Raw genomic sequence first — 17,863 nt, forward strand, 5'->3', positions numbered from 1 at the left:
CGGCGCCCCCCCCCCCCAGAAACTCCAGCCGCCGTCCCTCACCACTCCGATCGTCTCCCCGATGAACCTCGATCCACGTGCCGGGTCAAACCCTAGATCTGGGAGGGTGAGAATTCCACTAAGTCCTGAATCCCTGATATTTTGTGCACCTCTTCGACATGCTATATCTCGGTGACTGTGACTCCGATTCATACATATGATATGTCAAAATGTTCACCTTGTTAAGCTTTTCACGTTAGTGGCATTCTCATACATGTTACTGCCCATATTTATGCCATTAGCATCGTTGCAAAAGTGCTATAAAGTGTTAACTGCTGGTTCTTAATAGAACTTGGAGTTTTGTCATTTTTTGTTGCATTTTGTGTGTGCATCCTATGAGAATGAGGTCTACATGTGTTTTGAGCTCCATCTTGCCATATTTACGGAGGTGCAAGTATTGTATTTTTGTGATCTATGTGGTGACTAGCACAAGCATGCAAAGTAGGCTTCATAATGTTGTTGTTTTCAGGCACTTAGTGATTTTGCTAAGTCCTTTTCCTGTTGTTATTTTGATGCCATGTAAACTTGTTGCTACCATGAGATCCATGCACATTTTGAGGTAGTTCATTAAGGATGTTTTGAACATATTATTATTCTCTATTCATTCATTCCTCTGGTTGGAACTATGGAGTGCTCTAGATTGTCATTACCATGCTCTACGTTTGCAAAATAATGTTCCTCATAGATTGTTAACACGATAATCAATATTGCCATGGTTGTTTCTAGTGATGGATGTCCCCTATGAACTTGTTCTTGCCATGCCTAGCATCTTGAACATGTCTTATTACTGTTGGTATGCTTGTGTTGTCATGTAATGCTTTGTGGTGAGTGGCATGAGCTTGCAAAGTTTCTATCATGAATCTGTTTCTGCCATGTCCTGAATTTCACCAAGTCTGAATCTGTTTATAAAACTTGCTATGTTTGCATGAGTGCCATCATATTTTCTTTGCCTTTTTGGCTCATGTTCACTAAGGGCGTTTTGTCAAGTGTTGTTAGTAGAAGCATTCCATGCCTTTGTTTTCCATGATATGTTCTTGTAGCATGTCGTTTGCTCCTCCAAACATTGCTTCCTGATGTTATTTTTGACATGTTAGTATTTTCACTAAGTCTGTGAAGCTGATATCTTTTGCACTTTTGCCATGCTTGTTTGAACCTGTTCTTAGGTGATTTATCCATGGCTCAGTGTTCATGTTTTGTCAAGCATCTCTTGTGCATCAATGCCATATGCTTTGTTGCTATGTTGGAGTGTAGTAGCTTAGTTTTTTGTTGCATTCTAAGTGCTATCATGCTGTTAATCACAGATTTGCACCATTCTTGTGTTGCTAGTCATTTGCAAACCGTGCATCCGTTTCCGGTGATCCTTATATCGATTTCGACCGAAATCACCCCATATTTCCATCGGCATACTTGTCTTGACAAGTTGATGCCTTGATCATTATTTCCCTTCCGGAGCACCCATATGCATTGCACATCATATCTTGCATTCCATGCCATGTATAACATCATGTTGCTTGTGCATTGCACCATGATTGATTGTTGTTCCGTTTCTTGTGTTCTTGCTTTGGGTAGAGCCGTGAGACAAGTACGTGAATGAGGAACCTGTTGAGTACGCTAACGAGGAGCAAGCTTTCGACAACTCAGAGAACATTGCAGGCAAGATGACCATACCCTCGATATCACTTATATCTTTGCTTTGCTAGTTGTTCGTTCTATCACTATGTCGCCCTACCTACCACTTGTTATATCATGCCTCCCATATTTCCATGTCAAGCCTCTAACACACCTTCCTAGCAAACCGTTGTTTGGCTATGTTACCGCTTTTGCTCAACCCCTCTTATAGCGTTGTTAGTTGCAGGTAAAGTTGAAGTTCCATGTTTGGAACATGCATATGTTGGGATAACACAATATCTCTTATTTTAATTAATGCATCTATATACTTGGTAAAGGGTGGAAGGCTCGGCCTTTTGCCTGGTGTTTTGTTCCACTCTTGCCGCCCTAGTTTCCGTCATACCGGTGTTATGTTCCTTGATTTTGCGTTCCTTACGCGGTTGGGGTTATGGGACCCCCTTGACAGTTTGCTTTGAATAAAACTCCTCCAGCAAGGCCCAACCTTTGTTTTAACATTTTTGATGCGGAGCAACCCACGTTCATCCCCATGTACACTTTGACTACTCTCCAAGCCCTAAGTGAACATAAGACGAGATCTCAAGTATACGCCTTTGGACACAAGATGAACTCGCTCCTCTCCGAGTCGTCACTTTCCACATGTGAGACATGGCTACTACCTCAATCATGTGTGCTATGCATGACCAGGAACCAAGAGGAAGCCCATGGACAAGAAGGCGAGGACACCATAGCGCGAGGAACAAGAAGAAGAGCTACGGAAGAAGCTCCAGCCACCGGACGACCGGTTAGGACGGGACGTCCGACGCCTGAAGACCCATCGGACGACCGGCCCGGACCGGACGAATGGTGATCCCGCACCCGAGCCAAACGAGCAGACGTCCGGCCTCCACCGGACGACCGGCGCCTGAAGCACAGTCAACGCCAGCTACAACACCTCCCAGCGAGCGGACGTCCGGCGACTAGCGGACGACCGGTCCCTCCTGAGCCACCGGACGGCCGGTACCTGCCTGTGCGCGGTCTGGCCTTTGGCCTTGTATCCCTCTCCCACTTACCCCTTCGTGGCTCTAGACTATATATACTCGTCCACCTCCTCCATTTGAGGGTTAGCATTGGTTTAGCTCATTTTAGAGATAGAGCATTGCTCATCCACATCGGATCTACTCCACGAGAGAGACCGCGGCCCCTCTTTGGAGAAGATCCATTTGGATTCAATACCTTCTTGCGGAGAAGAACTTCAAGAACTCCTCACGGAGAAGACCGGTTACCTCTTGTATCGTCCGTTGTTGACTTGGTATCTTGTATCTCCCTTTGTGTTCATGGATCTAGCGCATGTGTGATCATTCTTGTTGGTTTGAGTGTTCTCTTGTGTTCCCCTTGTGATTCTCCCCTCGTTTACCTCCTCGTGTTTCCAACCCTACATCATCTTGGTATCAGAGCCACGTTGATCACGATTTCGGAGCCTCCCCTCGTTGTTTTCTAGCCTAATTTTGTTGTGTTCTTCCCCAATTTTGAAAATCCGTACCAAAAATAGCCCCAATTTTTTTTGTGATTTGTTGGTTTGACAAAGTTTTGTTGGATTTGATCCGTGGATTTGCTTGGTTTCAAGTGGATCTAGCATCTCCCCAAGTTTTCCCATCTTTCATTCATGAAATCCCCTCTATTTTGACCCCCAAATCCCCAAATTCCGCCTAAAATCCCGTCCCGAAACTCGCATCTCGCGTTGACCCAGACCCACCGGACGACCGTCATTTTAACAGATGTCCGGACACCCAAGAAGCACCGGATGTCCGACCTTAGCGGACGACCGGAACCCCTAACCCGAGCTGAAATTAGCGGATTTCTGACCCGGCCAGACATCCGACGACCGGACATCCGTCCATTTCCGAATGTCCGCTACGTGTAAAAACCTGACTTCGCTCAAATTTTGTTTCGGCCATAACTAATTCATCCGAACTCCGATTTTGACGTTCTTTAGCTCGTTTTGAAGCTCTTGACATCCCCCTTCCGACGAAAATACCACCAACATATTTTGACTCCATAAAATTTTGTGAATTTTGGCCTTTTTGCCTAGGACTTCCACCACATCATCCAGTACACCACCACCGACTTCCGCAACCTAACCAATTTTGTTCCCCATCGCATTAGTGGTTGCTTGAGGAGTGATTTGAGTCTCCTAAGGTGTCTAGGCTACTTAGGGACGGTTGATTCTACATCAACCACCACCACCACTTCCGCATAACCTTGCCCACCATACACTTCCACCACCCAACATAACCAAATTTTGTTCGACCTTGTTTGTGTTGTGAGTTGTGTCTCCTAAGGTGTTTAGGCTACTTAGGGATCGCGCTTTCAACTTCGACATGGTATATAGTCCACCATCTTACCCTCCATTTCAGTAATCCCATTGAGCTCCTGCTACCACCATTTGACATTTGAGATTTTGAGTTCGCGGTTTTTCCATTTCCTAAGGTGTTTCGGCTACTTAGGGACGAGTCTCCATCATCTTGGTATCTCCATCAAGATCACCGCCACTCATCATCGACACGGACGGTAACCTCCATATCATCTCGGTATCGTGGTATCCCTCCATTGTATATTCCCCTTGCCATTTCATTGTTAACCCCTAGCCTATTTTGCGTCACTTGCCTATCGGGACTAGCCATTTGAGTATTGCCGGCAACATTACTTGTGCACATTAGTGATCTACACCTCCCATTGCATACATACCATATCATATTGGTATCATCATATCATCTCTTGTGCCTCAAGTTTGTTCCCGTATATATACAATTGCTATCTTGGTTTGTGCATTGTGCAAAAGTGGCCATACACAAAAAAGAATAAGCTTTTAAGCAAAAGAGAAAGAGCAAAGAAGCTTGTAAGCAAGTGCCATAGCATCATACCACATTGCATATAAGATTGTCATATCCGATCATCTTGGATCATAGCACTGGAACATCATACATATATAGCATACTTGGGATAGAAAGTTTATCCATTTTGCATCTTATAGGTTGTGCACAAGTGTCGTATCCGCCTATAGAGCAATCGTGCTAGCGTCTCTCTTGAGTTGTGCAACACGAGCATTTTCCATGGACTCCACATTTTGTGCTCATCCTTGGTTGCATGACCCCATTTATCTATCCGTGTGTGCGTTTCCGTGTGCCATTCATTGCTATTGATCTACTTGTTTCACTTGCAAATTTGTGAATATCTTTCAACGTTATTGACTCTTGCTAACATTTTGCATTAAATTTTTGTGCCACTGTCCTCACCGAGCTCCACCATAAGACTTATTTGTGTAGGTGTGAGAAACCGACAAGAATTGGTACCAATTGTGCTATTTCCTTGTCCACATTGGAGTGATCATTGATCCACTTTCAACTACGGTCAAGGTACATTTGGTATTCGTTCTTCTCTTTCTACCACTCATATTTTTCTCTTGGAGTGATGGATAGGCAAGGCATTTCATCTCCGGTCTTCCACAACAACGACGGCGTGAACAACTACATCACCAAAGCGTCAATCTTCGATCTACAACCACAAATACAAGGCGCACAATCAAGATTGCGAGAGCGCCTCGAGAACCTCTCCATCGACATTCGTCACTCCGAAGCAAGGAAAATGGACTACATCGACAACAAGCTTTCCGCACAAAAGGAGGGGCAAGATGCAAGGATGGAGGAGATTCGGACCTTGTTGATCAACCGTTCTTCCCCTTCATCATCCTCAAGGTGGTGACGTTCAAGTCACAAGTCTTCGGAGCGCAAAAATGATGCAAGCGCAAGTCGTCCACGTCCACATCTCCATGGCGACCACCATCACGTTCGTGATCCACCTCATCATGAAGGGAAAGTCACCTCCAAGCAACATGTGCGCGACGACGAACGCCATCGAGCTCAAGTACGACAAAGACACCATCAACATGAAGATGCTCGAGATGCGCCTACCTACAAGTCCCAACAAGCACTACTTCACGCCAAGTCCAAACTTCATGAGCACAAGAGAATACCGCGAGACGAGCACCACCAAGACGGAGCTACGGCTAAACCAACCACTTCGGCATCTTTGCCAAGTGTTCTCAAGGCATCTTTGCCTTCGGACCTAAGGCATCTTCGCCTACTTCCCACGAGTTCGCCTACATCGACATCATCAAGTACAAGGCGACCACCTACGAGCGAGGGCGACACTTCCATCTTCGGAAGCCCCTCAAGGAAGATGGCCGAGCACGGAAATTCCCTTCGGTCATGGAGACGAGCTACGAGGTGCCACATCATATGGGCCTCCAACAACAAGACGGTGACAAGAAGGTCAAGCAAGGGCCATCCCCTTCGACCACGGCGACGAGCATGAACCTCTTCAACTTCATGAAGACGGTGCCCATATTGGACTCATACTCCGAGTAAAGCTACGCGACCGCACATGAGACCTTATCTTTGGTCTTGGAGGAGAGTGATGATGTGCCATCTCCGGCCTTCATCCACGGCTATGACCACGACATGATTGAGCATGGAGATATTTGCACCTACATCTCTCCGACCACCATATATGACATTGAGTGCATTTCCTATGGAGGATGAGTGTGACCACCACTAGCCCCATACATGAGAGCATGCCACACATCCTATGTGAGGTTGAGAGCCATTTGAGTGATTCCACCAACCATATGAGTGAGAGCATCATACCGGGAGTGAGTGAGCCACAACACTTAGTGAGTGAGGTAGTTGATCCGGCATGTGAGGCCACTATGATTTCTAACAACCTAACTTCTACTCCGGGTGTGTTTTCTTCTTTGGTGCTAGGTCTCCTACATGACGACATGCCTATCCTCGATGAGTCCACACCTCCAATGGAGACGATGATGGCCATGGTGGAAGAAGATGCACCCCCACATGGTTCCATCAAGATGAAGATGACCACGACTTGGTCTTCGACACCTCACCTACAACACATGAGCGATGCTCCAAAGGTAACATAGGTGATGGAGATTCTCTTGTCCCACTAGTGGACTATCTCACCAATGATTGCTTGCATCATGTTGATCCACCTATTCCCATGCTTCATGCTAGTGCGAATTCTTCATGTCATGACTTACCTATTTATGATGAATATTATGACGAGCATGTCGAGTTGCCTAGTTGTGATGCTATGCTCCATAGGATATCATGTGAAAATTCTATTGGTCACATCATGTTTGACAATCCATTGAACTTGTCATATGCTATGAGTGAGATCTCCCATATTGCATCATTTCAATCTCAACATAGTAGCTATGCATGCCCCACTAACATAAATCCCATTTACACTTATGGCATAGATGACGAGATGATGGTCATTGGCTTTTGTTTTTTATTTGCTGATATTTCCATGCTTCCTTTACATGATTTGCGCAATTCATGCCATGATCACATATAACCAAATATGCTTTGTTTTGGATGTTGTCAATATTCTCCATGTGATGTTTCCATTAATTATCATGAGGAGTGATAACCCACAAGTATAGGGGATCGCAACAGTTTTCGAGGGTAGAGTATTCAACCCAAATTTATTGATTCGACACAAGGGGAGCCAAATAATATTCTCAAGTATTAGCAGCTGAGTTGTCAATTCAACCACACCTGGAAACTTAATATCTGTAGCAAAGTATTTAGTAGGAAAGTAATATGATAGTAGTGGTAATGGTAGCAAAAGGTAATGATAACAAAAGTAATGTTTTTGGTATTTTGTAGTGATTGTAACAATAGCAACGAAAAAGTAAATAAGCAAAGAACAATATATGGGAAGCTCGTAGGCAATGGATCGGTGATAGAGAATTATGCCGGATGCGGTTCATCATGTAATAGTCATAACATAGGGTGACACAGAACTAGCTCCAATTCATCAATGTAATGTAGGCATGTATTCCGAATATAGTCATATGTGCTTATGGAAAAGAACTTGCATGACATCTTTTGTCCTACCCTCCCATGGCAACGGGGTCCTAATGGAAACTAAGTGATATTAATGCCTCCTTTTAATAGAGTACCGGACCAAAGCATTAACACATAGTGAATACATGAACTCCTCAAACTACGGTCATCACCGGGAGTGGTCCCGATTATTGTCACTTCGGGGTTGCCGGATCATAACACATAGTAGGTGACTATAGACTTGCAAGATAGGATCAAGAACTCTCATATATTGATGAAAACATAATAGGTTCAGATTTGAAATCATGGCACTCGGGCCTTAGTGACAAGCATTAAGCATAGCAAAGTCATAGTAACATCAATCTCAGAACATAATGGATACTAGGGAACAAACCCTAACAAAACTAATTCGATTACATGATAAATCTCATCCAACCCATCACCGTCTAGCTAGCCTACGATGGAATTACTCACGCACGGCGGTGATCATCACGAAATTGGTGATGGAGGATGGTTGATGATGACGACGGCGATGAATCCCCCTCTCCGGAGCCCCGAATGGACTCCAGATCAGCCCTCCCGAGAGGTTTTAGGGCTTGGCGGCGGCTCCGTATCGTAAAACGCGATGAATCCTTCTCTCTGATTTTTTTTTCTCCCCGAAAACAAATATATAGAGTTGGAGTTGAGGTCGAACGAGCTCCAGGGGGCCCATGAGGTAGGGGGCGCGCCCAGGGGGGCATGCGCGCCCCCACCCTCGTGGCTAGGGTGTGGGCCCCCTGGTCTTCATCTTTTGCAAGGATTTTTTATTATTTCCAAATAGACGTTCCATGAAGTTTCAGGTCATTCCGAAAACTTTTGTGTCTGCACATAAATAACACCATGGCAATTCTGCTGAAAACAGAGTCAGCGCGGGTTAGTTTCATTCAAATCATGCAAGTTAGAGTTCAAAACAAGGGCAAAAGTGTTTGAAAAAGTAGATATGACGGAGACGTATCAACTCCCCCAAGTTTAAACCTTTGCTTGTCCTCAAGCAATTTAGTTGACAAACTGAAAGTGATAAAGAGAAACTTTTACAAACTCTGTTTGCTCTTGTTGTTGTAAATATGTAAAGCCAACATTCAAGTTTTCAGCAAAGATTATAAACTAACCATATTCACAATAACGCTTAGGTCTCTTGTTTACTCATATCAATGGCATAATCAACTAGCGAGCAGTAATAATAAATCTCGGATGACAACACTTTCTCAAAACAATCATAATATGATATAACAAGATGGTATCTCGCTAGCCCTTTGTGAGACCACAAAACATAAATGCAGAACACATTTAAAGATCAAGGACTGACTAGACATTGTAATTCATGGTAAAAGAGATCCAGTCAAGTCATACTCAATGTAAACTAATAGTAATGAATGCAAATGACAGTTGTGCTCTCCAACTGGTGCTTTTTAATAAGAGGATGATGACTCAACATAAAAGTAAATAGATAGGCCCTTCGCAGAGGGAAGCAGGGATTTGTAGAGGTGCCAGAGCTCGGTTTTGAAACAGAGGTGAATAATATTTTGAGCGGTATACTTTCATTGTCAACATAACAACCAAGAGATGACGATATCTTCCATACTACACACATTATAGGCGGTTCCCAAATAGAATGGTAAAGTTTATACTCCTCCTCCACCAACAAGCATCAATCCATGGCTTGCTCGAAACAACGAGTGCCTCCAACTAACAAGAGTCTCAGGGGGAGTTTTGTTTGCAATTATTTTGATTTGATTTGCATAAAGCATGGGACTGGGCATCCCGGTGACTAGCCATTTTCTCGTGAGTGAGGAGCGGAGTCCACTCCTCTTGAGAATAACCCGCCTAACATGGAAGATATAGACAGCCCTACTTGACACATGAGCTATTCGAGCATACAAAATAGAATATCTATTTGAAGGTTTAGAGTTTGGCACATACAAATTTACTTGGAACGACAGGTAAGTATCGTATATAGGTAGGTATGGTGGACTCATATGGAATAACTTTGGGGTTTAAGGGATTGGATGCACAAGCAGTATTCCCGCTTAGTACAGATGAAGGCTAGAAAAAAACTGAGAAGCGACCAGCTAGAGAGTGACAACAGTCATTACAAAAACCGTAAAATAAATAAATAAATAAATAGTAATAAAATTAGATAACGATAATTTCAACGGCGTCGCCAAAACATTAATTAAAATAATAGAAATAACTACACTTAATTATTATTTTTATTACAGCTAATAGCATTTAGTCATGCACAACAATTCTTCTCAAAACCTCCCTATATTTTATAGACCCTTGTCTCATTTCCTTCACACAAAGTAAATGCCAACTAGTGGCCAGCCAAGCAAATTACACTTGTCCCTAGTACAACCTACAAGAGACACAAGTGGAGGCATGCATGCAAGACTAACCACGCATGCATGCCAGATGTAATGCCTCTCCAAACCAGACATAGCTATTCACCCCACTATAAATAGGAGCCATCCCTTTCACCGTGGCCACACACAATCATCCGCTGGAGAAACCCTCTGCTTTTTCACCTTCTGCCACACTGCTATCCTCCCCTGCTGTGAAGCTCTTTGGGTTGCATGCGCCACCAGGTACTAATCAAGTACCTTGTTGTGTTAGCCCTTCTTGCTTGATTTCTTATCTATCTCCACCTCGGTTTGAATCAGTCCATAAGCATCTATTCACCTTGATCTATTTACCTTGCTGTAAAAAGAGAAACAATAGTTAGTGAAAAAAAACATAAACTAGATGGAGGAAAACAAAGACATTGCAGTTTTGTGATTCATGTGTAGCTGTAAAAGAAAATCTATGTGTGTGTTCATCTCTACCTTGTATTAGATCTGACATGCTAAGAATTAAATCTTAGAAATTAACCCATTATTAAGATTGCATGTGTAGCTTTGGGGCCGGACAATCTGTGTATGCTACTTGACCACTGTCATTTTCAGTAAACATTGGTTGGTTAATGTTCTGTTAAGAAATAAATCGCAAGATGGTATGTCTCACTTGCACATACCCTGTACCGGAAAATAACCCATTTAACTTTTGCACAAATGAAATCTTGCTAGAATATCTCACTCATTTTTTTTCCAGTTTCCCTTAGTATAATTTGAGTCTATCAATGTTGCTGTTCACTTGGTTGTTTGTGGGGTTCAGAGAGGAGTGTGCGCACACACACAGTAGGAATACTTAGATTTAATTTGTGGCAGCACCTAACCATCACAAGCAATTAACTTGCCACCCATAGATTTGTAGTAAGCCTTTAACAGTGGGGATTCACTGGTTAATTCCTAGTTTTGAGCTTAATAAAAAGAATCATAGTAGTGCAGGGATAGCATAGTAGAGCCAAAAATAATGGTAAACAATATGGAGCAAATCTGCAGACCACGTCCACACCACAAGAGTAAAGCTTGATTAATTCCTTGGTCTTGAGATTAACAAGAAGCATGGCAGTAAGGGGAGTCACGGCACAAACACTTGTAGTAGAAGCAAGAACACTGCACAGAGAGGAATTTGGACTGGCACTTACACTAGTAGCAGTAGACAAAGGCAAGCCGGGCGCTGGTAGCGGCCATGTTGCCGGAGCCGCGCCGGTGAAGGCGCTCGCACCTGACGGCCGTAGTTGCACGCCTCATGCGTGCAGCTCTGCTGGAGGAAGATGTAGGCATGGAGACGTCGTTGCCGCTGTAGCCGGTGGCAAGCCCACCGGACCTGGATCAGGCGGCGCTAGGATTGAGTGGTGGCGACGTTTTTGGCGGCGGCGGATCAAATAAATAGGGGGATATGGTAGAGGGAGACGAGGAGAATCTATAAGTATCTGCCGTGTCGCCGGAGATGCCCGGACGGGACAGATCGAGGCGACGGCGGCCGTGTTCTGTTCTTGGGGGAGAGAGAGAGGTGAGTGGGCTGGTTCTGTTCGTGGGACAACGAGAAGTTAAGTAGTCTCTCTGGATAGACACGGGCCTTAACCAGCGAAGTACTAGTAGTACAGTACTGGGCTACTGTTCTTTTTACTTATCATTTCTTTTACCACTCTCTGGACTGGATGACATACATGCATGCTACTCTGTTTTGGATGGCTTAATGCATTTTATCTCTCAATGGAACACTAGGACGTATCACCACTTAGTTAATTACATGTGGCTTGCTCAACATGGCCGTGTTGCTGTATGTTAGATTTTTAATTAGGAAAATAAATAATAATATAAACATGTTCCTGAAATAATTATCAGGAGTCGATCTCGGACCCGTAGGAGCCACGTCTGGTGGTTCCGAGTTGATCGAAGCGCTACCCGGCAAGTCGTCATCTCCTTGACCATGTCTTGATAATTGTTTTCTGGGCTATGGGTCATTTCTAAAATTTTGCATAAGAATTAAAAATAAATATTTTTCATAAATGAAATGAGATTTGGATCAGGTGGATCCACTAATTTGGCAATTGGACGACTTGTACCAAGTGATGCTATGGGCAAAGCAGTACACCTCTGATCAGAGTAAATGTGATGTCACTCCCAGCTTCCGAGATTGGAAGTGCGTCGTGTGGGTTTTCCTCTAACACAGGATGTAAGATCCCACGTCGCTCTGTCGCCAGTAGATTTTATGAATAAAATTTGGTTTTCAACAAAATGGGTTAAGGGAAAATATTTTTACCTACATAGTATTTTGAGATAATGGCTCGGTGGTGGTAGCCGTGGCCGATGAAGTTTTTCCTCTTTAAAAACTCATACATTCACTTTTCCCGGTGACTTGCGGAGTACGTATTTTATACGTACTCAGCTACATTTATGTTGTTTTTCAGAGCAAGAGAGTTATGAGAACTCCGAGGCGATAGAGAATGGTACTTATGATGAGTCTGGTCATTTTAACGACTTCGGTTATACTGAAGTGGAGTATGATTATGAGGAAGTCGACAATCAAGGCTATGAAGAGTAGATGCCCTCCATGGTTGGTTGAAAAGGCTCGTACTAGAGGCGGGTGACGATCTATCGTCATGGCCGCTTAGGCTTAGTCGACACTTGAGGTGTCTATGTAATAAAAGCTTGCCTACTCATGGCAACCGCTCCGTCTTGTACATGATACTGTTCTCCTTAACTGATCCTGGCGCAACTCTGAAGTGACGGCTTCCGTTACGCCTGGCTCTGTTGGACGTAACGGGGCGTCACAGAAGAGGTGGTATCAGAGCAACGTTAAGGAAACAGTCATGTAATTGATTAGAAACCGTCTGAGCCCTAGGAAAGATAGGTTCCCTCCTTACCTAAAATAAACTAAAAGTTTTCTTTAAAAAAATGACTCAAGTCAAGTGAAGATTAAGTAATTTAGACCACACAATTATGCAAGAAAAATGTGTTTATTTATTTATTTACTGTCCTTGGTAAAATTAATTTTACACTGTGTTATAACTAACTAAATTCTTAAATTGCTTAATGTAGGATGACGAGTGGTAGGATGTTTGGTACGGGTGCTGAGTATGGTGGTTTTGCTATGTTCTTGGTTGAGCTTCTTGGTCTTCTGGGTGTGTTGATTGCACCGTACTACACAGTGTTTCACGACCCGTGTTCCATGGGGTACTTAGTCACAGTGCACATTCCTGAGAGCTTAGATGTCCCTTCTAGGTACAGTGTTGCACGTTACGACTTTGTTTCAGCACTTCAGGGTGCGGCACGGGATGCCGCTTTACACCTTTTCCACGCTTACCACCCTCTCCTTCAGTACGTGGGCAGAGGCGAGTGGCCTCATCAGCTAGAGGAGGCAAGGAGTTCATCTACACCTATGCCCATTGTCGCTCCTTCGCCTTTTGCGTCCACTTCCACTTTCCCTCCACTTTCACCACGTCCTCCTGTTCTACCTCCCACATTTTTACCACCACCAGCTTCGACTGCCGCTCGTCCACCTCTTTACCCGACAGTCCCACCTGCTCGTGCAGACCACCCAGCTCCTAGAGTTATCAGGGGTTCCTCCTCTCGTGCAGCATCGCGTCCCTCCACACCGTACGAGCGTCCACCTGCACCTCAGCTTGTTCAGGACCTATTAGATCAGGTTGACACTGTTCAGAGGCGCTGTTCCTAGCTTGAGCGGGCGAACAGTGAGATGTCCACTGCGTTGAGGGACTACACCCGTCTGTGTATGGCCCTCAACCCTCTTCAGATCGACAGCTCACCTTCCGCCTCTCCAGGCCGGGTAGGGTACCCGATTGACCAGGAGTCTCTTGTCGCCAACGAGCCTTCCTCTCAAGTTGCTCCTACTCTGAGTTCCGTTGTAGTCCCACCACCTCCAGAGCACACTCCCCACACTCCACCAGGTTCTCCAGCTACCGACTCTGCTCCACCTTCTCCCGATGGCACCCCCGACTTTTCAGTGATTGGCGTCACTTACTCAGAGCTTCTAGCACTCGACTCCCGCCAAGTGTCTTCTCAGCCCCCGGAGTACCTTCGTGTCGCTTCCGACGTCACACCCTCTGAGCACACTCCCTCTGAGTACCCTCTTAGCACCATCAGCGCACCCGAGTCTGACGCTGCTGCACCGAGTGTGTCTCTACCTGCACCGACTTCTGCCCTCGACCCTGACTTGCTCCTCACCGTTTCACCTAGTCCTCTTGTCAGGGAGGATTGACGTGCTACTACTACTAGTAGTTAGTATTCTGGCAAGATTGTAGCATCATAGATACACCTCCCAGAGTTGGTTCCGCCACTTATTAGATGTTTAGGCAGATGCATGGAGGCTGTCCTTTTGGATTCTGTACATATCTGGAAAGGTCTTGGTAGCCGTAGCTACCCTTCCAGAGTTTGCACAGCCGTAGTTAGCCAGACTAGTTCTGACGGACAGATAGGTCGGCAGGTATACTTTTGTTCCAGGTACACGTGTAGATAGTCGTGGTAGCTTGATGATGTGCAACACAGAGTCATGTGTGGTGTTGCTGCTATGATATGTGATGTATCCATGTGGACTGGTGGACTTATGGATGTACTGATATTCTATTACTAGATGGTCTCGTGTGATGCATATGCCATGCCTCCATATTCATTTTAAATTCTGGTTCTTTTTATGCTCCTTGCTCTGAATGATGGAATACTGTATGTGATGTTGTTACCACATTGTTGCCAATGTCTCATAATGGCGTCTGATGTATGGTAGATTTTTTTTGAATGATCTCTTCATTCAAGTACATGCCTTTGGTACATCACGTGTTTGGCTAGTATTTATATTACGTGCTGATATTGCTACATTTTTCCTAGCACTTCATGAGTTCAATTGATGTATCTCACACTTGATGATTGCATGCTTTTAATGCAGTACGTGAAGAACTTGTGTGTGCATGTGCACGTGCAAATGGCTCTATTTTTGACTTGTGATTAATCTCTTGCCTCTGTTAAAAAAACACTTTGTTTGACTGCTTTTATTCTTCGGCCAACAACAAGTCAAAAAAAATATTTTGCAAAATTTTGTAGTATGCCGCTGTTAAGTGCACTGTTTAAATTGATGCTCCAAAACAAGAAGCGTGAAGTGTACTGTTTGAGCTAAAATCCCACCTCTAATCAAATAAATAAAATACTTTCACATGTAGTAGCTATCGTTATAACCTATGCCTTGCCCACCAGATCGGTAGCGATGGCATCTGGTAGTCAGTCGTTTGAAGACAATGGGAACCCATCAGATTTAGCACCCGAGTCGCTAAGGAACATGGCAGATTTGCCGTCTAGAGTGACGTTACCACCACCTCCACCATTACCCCATCATGCCCCGGGATCCGATCAACTTTCTCTAATATATCAGTGGATGGAGCAGTCTTGTCGAGATTCTTTAGAACACCAGAATAAGTTCATGGAGCAAATGTTCGGTATGATGAGAGGCCAACTGACTAAAAACCCAGAACAAGGTGTCACGATTGGAGACTTCCAAAAGACTAGACCACCAACCTTCTCAACCGCCACAGATCCATTAGCCGCAGATGATTGGTTGATGGACATAGAGCTGAAACTTAACACTGTGGGATGCACGGACCAAGAAAAAGTTCGGTATGCGTCCCATCAGTTAATTGGTCCTGCTGCCACATGGTGGAGAAATGTCCAAATTATCATACCCGAAAACCACATAGTTACTTGGGACGAATTTAAGAGGAGATTTCGAGATAACTACGTCCCGCAAAGTGCGATGGAAATAAAGAGGAAGGAATTCCTGAACCTCAAGCAAGGGTCTAAGACCATCACATAGTACCTAGATGAGTTTAACTCACTATCCCGCTATGCACCAGAGGACACAAACACTGAGACCAAAAAGTTGTACCGGTTCATAGAAGGATTGAACCCGTCCATACAGCTTATTATAGCTCCTATAAAAATAACCGAGTTTCGGGAACTAGTAGACCGAGTCATTACAATTGAGAACCGACAAATCGCTGTAGAGGAAGAGCGAAGGAAGAAAGCTAGGATGGACCCAAGGTTTGCCATGAGAAGTGGGAATCATCCGGTTGGCCTAGTCCGCGTGCCAATGGTCGGGCCCATCCGTCCTCCTTTCCGTCAAGCTCCTAGACCACCTTTTATGCCTCTGAGAGCCCCTATCAAATGTCACGTGTGCAGTGGACCACACTTGGCTCGAGATTGCCCAAAGGCGAGTGTTGTCTGTTTTGGTTGTGGACAAAAGGGACATTACAAAAATCAGTGCCCAAGCAAGGGTCAACCACAATCTAGCACAAATGGAGCTATTCCACCTCAAAATAAGCGCCAGGCTAATTCAGCACAAGTACATGGGAGTGCGTCCACTGCCAACCGCGGGCGTGGTCGTGGCGGTCTTGCACGTGGACCATTCTGTCTAGCACATATGGATGTGGTACAAGTGGAATCGGCTTCAGACATAGTGACGGGTAACCTACTAATCCCTCCCGGAGTAGGACTAGTATTGTTTGACCCAGGAGCAACACATTCTTTCATATCGCAACGCTTTGTTGAGACGCATAATCTGGACCGGACCCCCCTAGCCAAACCCATAAAAGTAGATTCACCTGGAGGCCCAATAATTGTTGAACATGTCTGCCACAATCGTCCCATTTGCATTGAGGGCATAACCTTTAATGCTAGCCTATTTGTCATTGGCCTAAGAGGGTTAGACGTTATTCTTGGAATGGACTGGTTAGCGAGTCATGGAGCAAGAATGGATTGTGCAGAAAAATCCATATCCTTGAGAAGCCCAGAAAATAAACGGATAACCTTTAATAGTAGAAGAACCCGAGCAAAATCAAACCAAGCCTCAATAGCCACTTTGGACAAAAAGGAGGCTAAAGATGTACCTGTAGTCCAAGAATTTTTGGACGTATTTCCGGAAGAATTACCCGGGATGCCACCAGACAGGGAGATAGAGTTCACAATTGATATCATCCCAGGTACGTCACCCATATCAAAACGAGCATACCGTATGTCCGCGGAAGAACTAAAGGAATTAAGAAAACAATTGGATGAACTAGAAGAAAAGGGGTTTATTCGACCAAGTGTGTCACCTTGGGCAGCACCAGTCTTATTTGTTAAGAAAAAGGACGGAAGTATGAGGCTATGTGTGGATTATCGAGCCTTGAATGAGGCGACCATTAAGAATAAGTACCCACTACCCCGAATAGATGATCTATTTGACCAATTGAAAGGAGCTACCGTCTTCTCAAAAATAGATCTCCGGTCAGGGTACCACCAACTAAAAGTAAAGGAAGAACATATACCTAAGACTACTTTCATAACCCGATATGGTCACCATGAATTCATGGTTGTTCCCTTCAGGCTCACAAATGCACCAGCAGTTTTCATGAACCTGATGAACCTAGTCCTCATGCCCTACTTAGACAAGTTTGTGGTAGTGTTCATCGATGATATCCTCGTATACTCTCGAAGTATCGAGGAACATACTGAACACCTCCGGATAGCAGACCTTGAGAGAAAAACAACTCTATGACAAATTCAAAAAGTGTGAATTTTGGCTAGAAGAAGTGTCCTTCTTAGGACACATTATATCAGGGAAAGGGATAGCTGTAGACCCTGCTAAGGTGGATGCAATGTTGGCATGGAAATCCCCAACCAACGTAACAGAGATTCGTAGCTTCCTTGGTTTAGCTGGATATATCGGAGGTTCATAGAAGGCTTCTCCCAGAAAGCAGCCCCTATGACCAAATTACTAAGGAAGGGAGTTCCATTTGACTGGAATGACAAGTGTGAGCAAAGTTTTCAGGAGTTAAAGAAACGGCTCACAACCACTCCTGTATTGGCTCTACCCGAACCAGG

The 17,863-nt window shown here is 44.5% G+C and overlaps 1 long non-coding RNA gene across 1 annotated transcript; it reads right to left on the bottom strand.

Moving 5' to 3' along the window:
• Positions 1 to 9,801: 9,801 nt before the first annotated feature.
• LOC125536693 (uncharacterized) lies at positions 9,802 to 11,540 on the bottom strand. The gene is made up of 2 exons (XR_007295198.2): positions 11,137 to 11,540; positions 9,802 to 10,310 (listed from the first exon to the last, which is right to left on the bottom strand). It is a non-coding gene; the product is annotated as an uncharacterized LOC125536693 (long non-coding RNA).
• Between the last annotated feature and the right edge of the window lie 6,323 nt (positions 11,541 to 17,863).

This window comes from Triticum urartu, chromosome 2A, assembly GCF_056163025.1.
Source record: "Triticum urartu cultivar PI428250 chromosome 2A, HENAU_Tu73, whole genome shotgun sequence".
NCBI classification, from domain to species: Eukaryota; Viridiplantae; Streptophyta; class Magnoliopsida; order Poales; family Poaceae; genus Triticum; species Triticum urartu.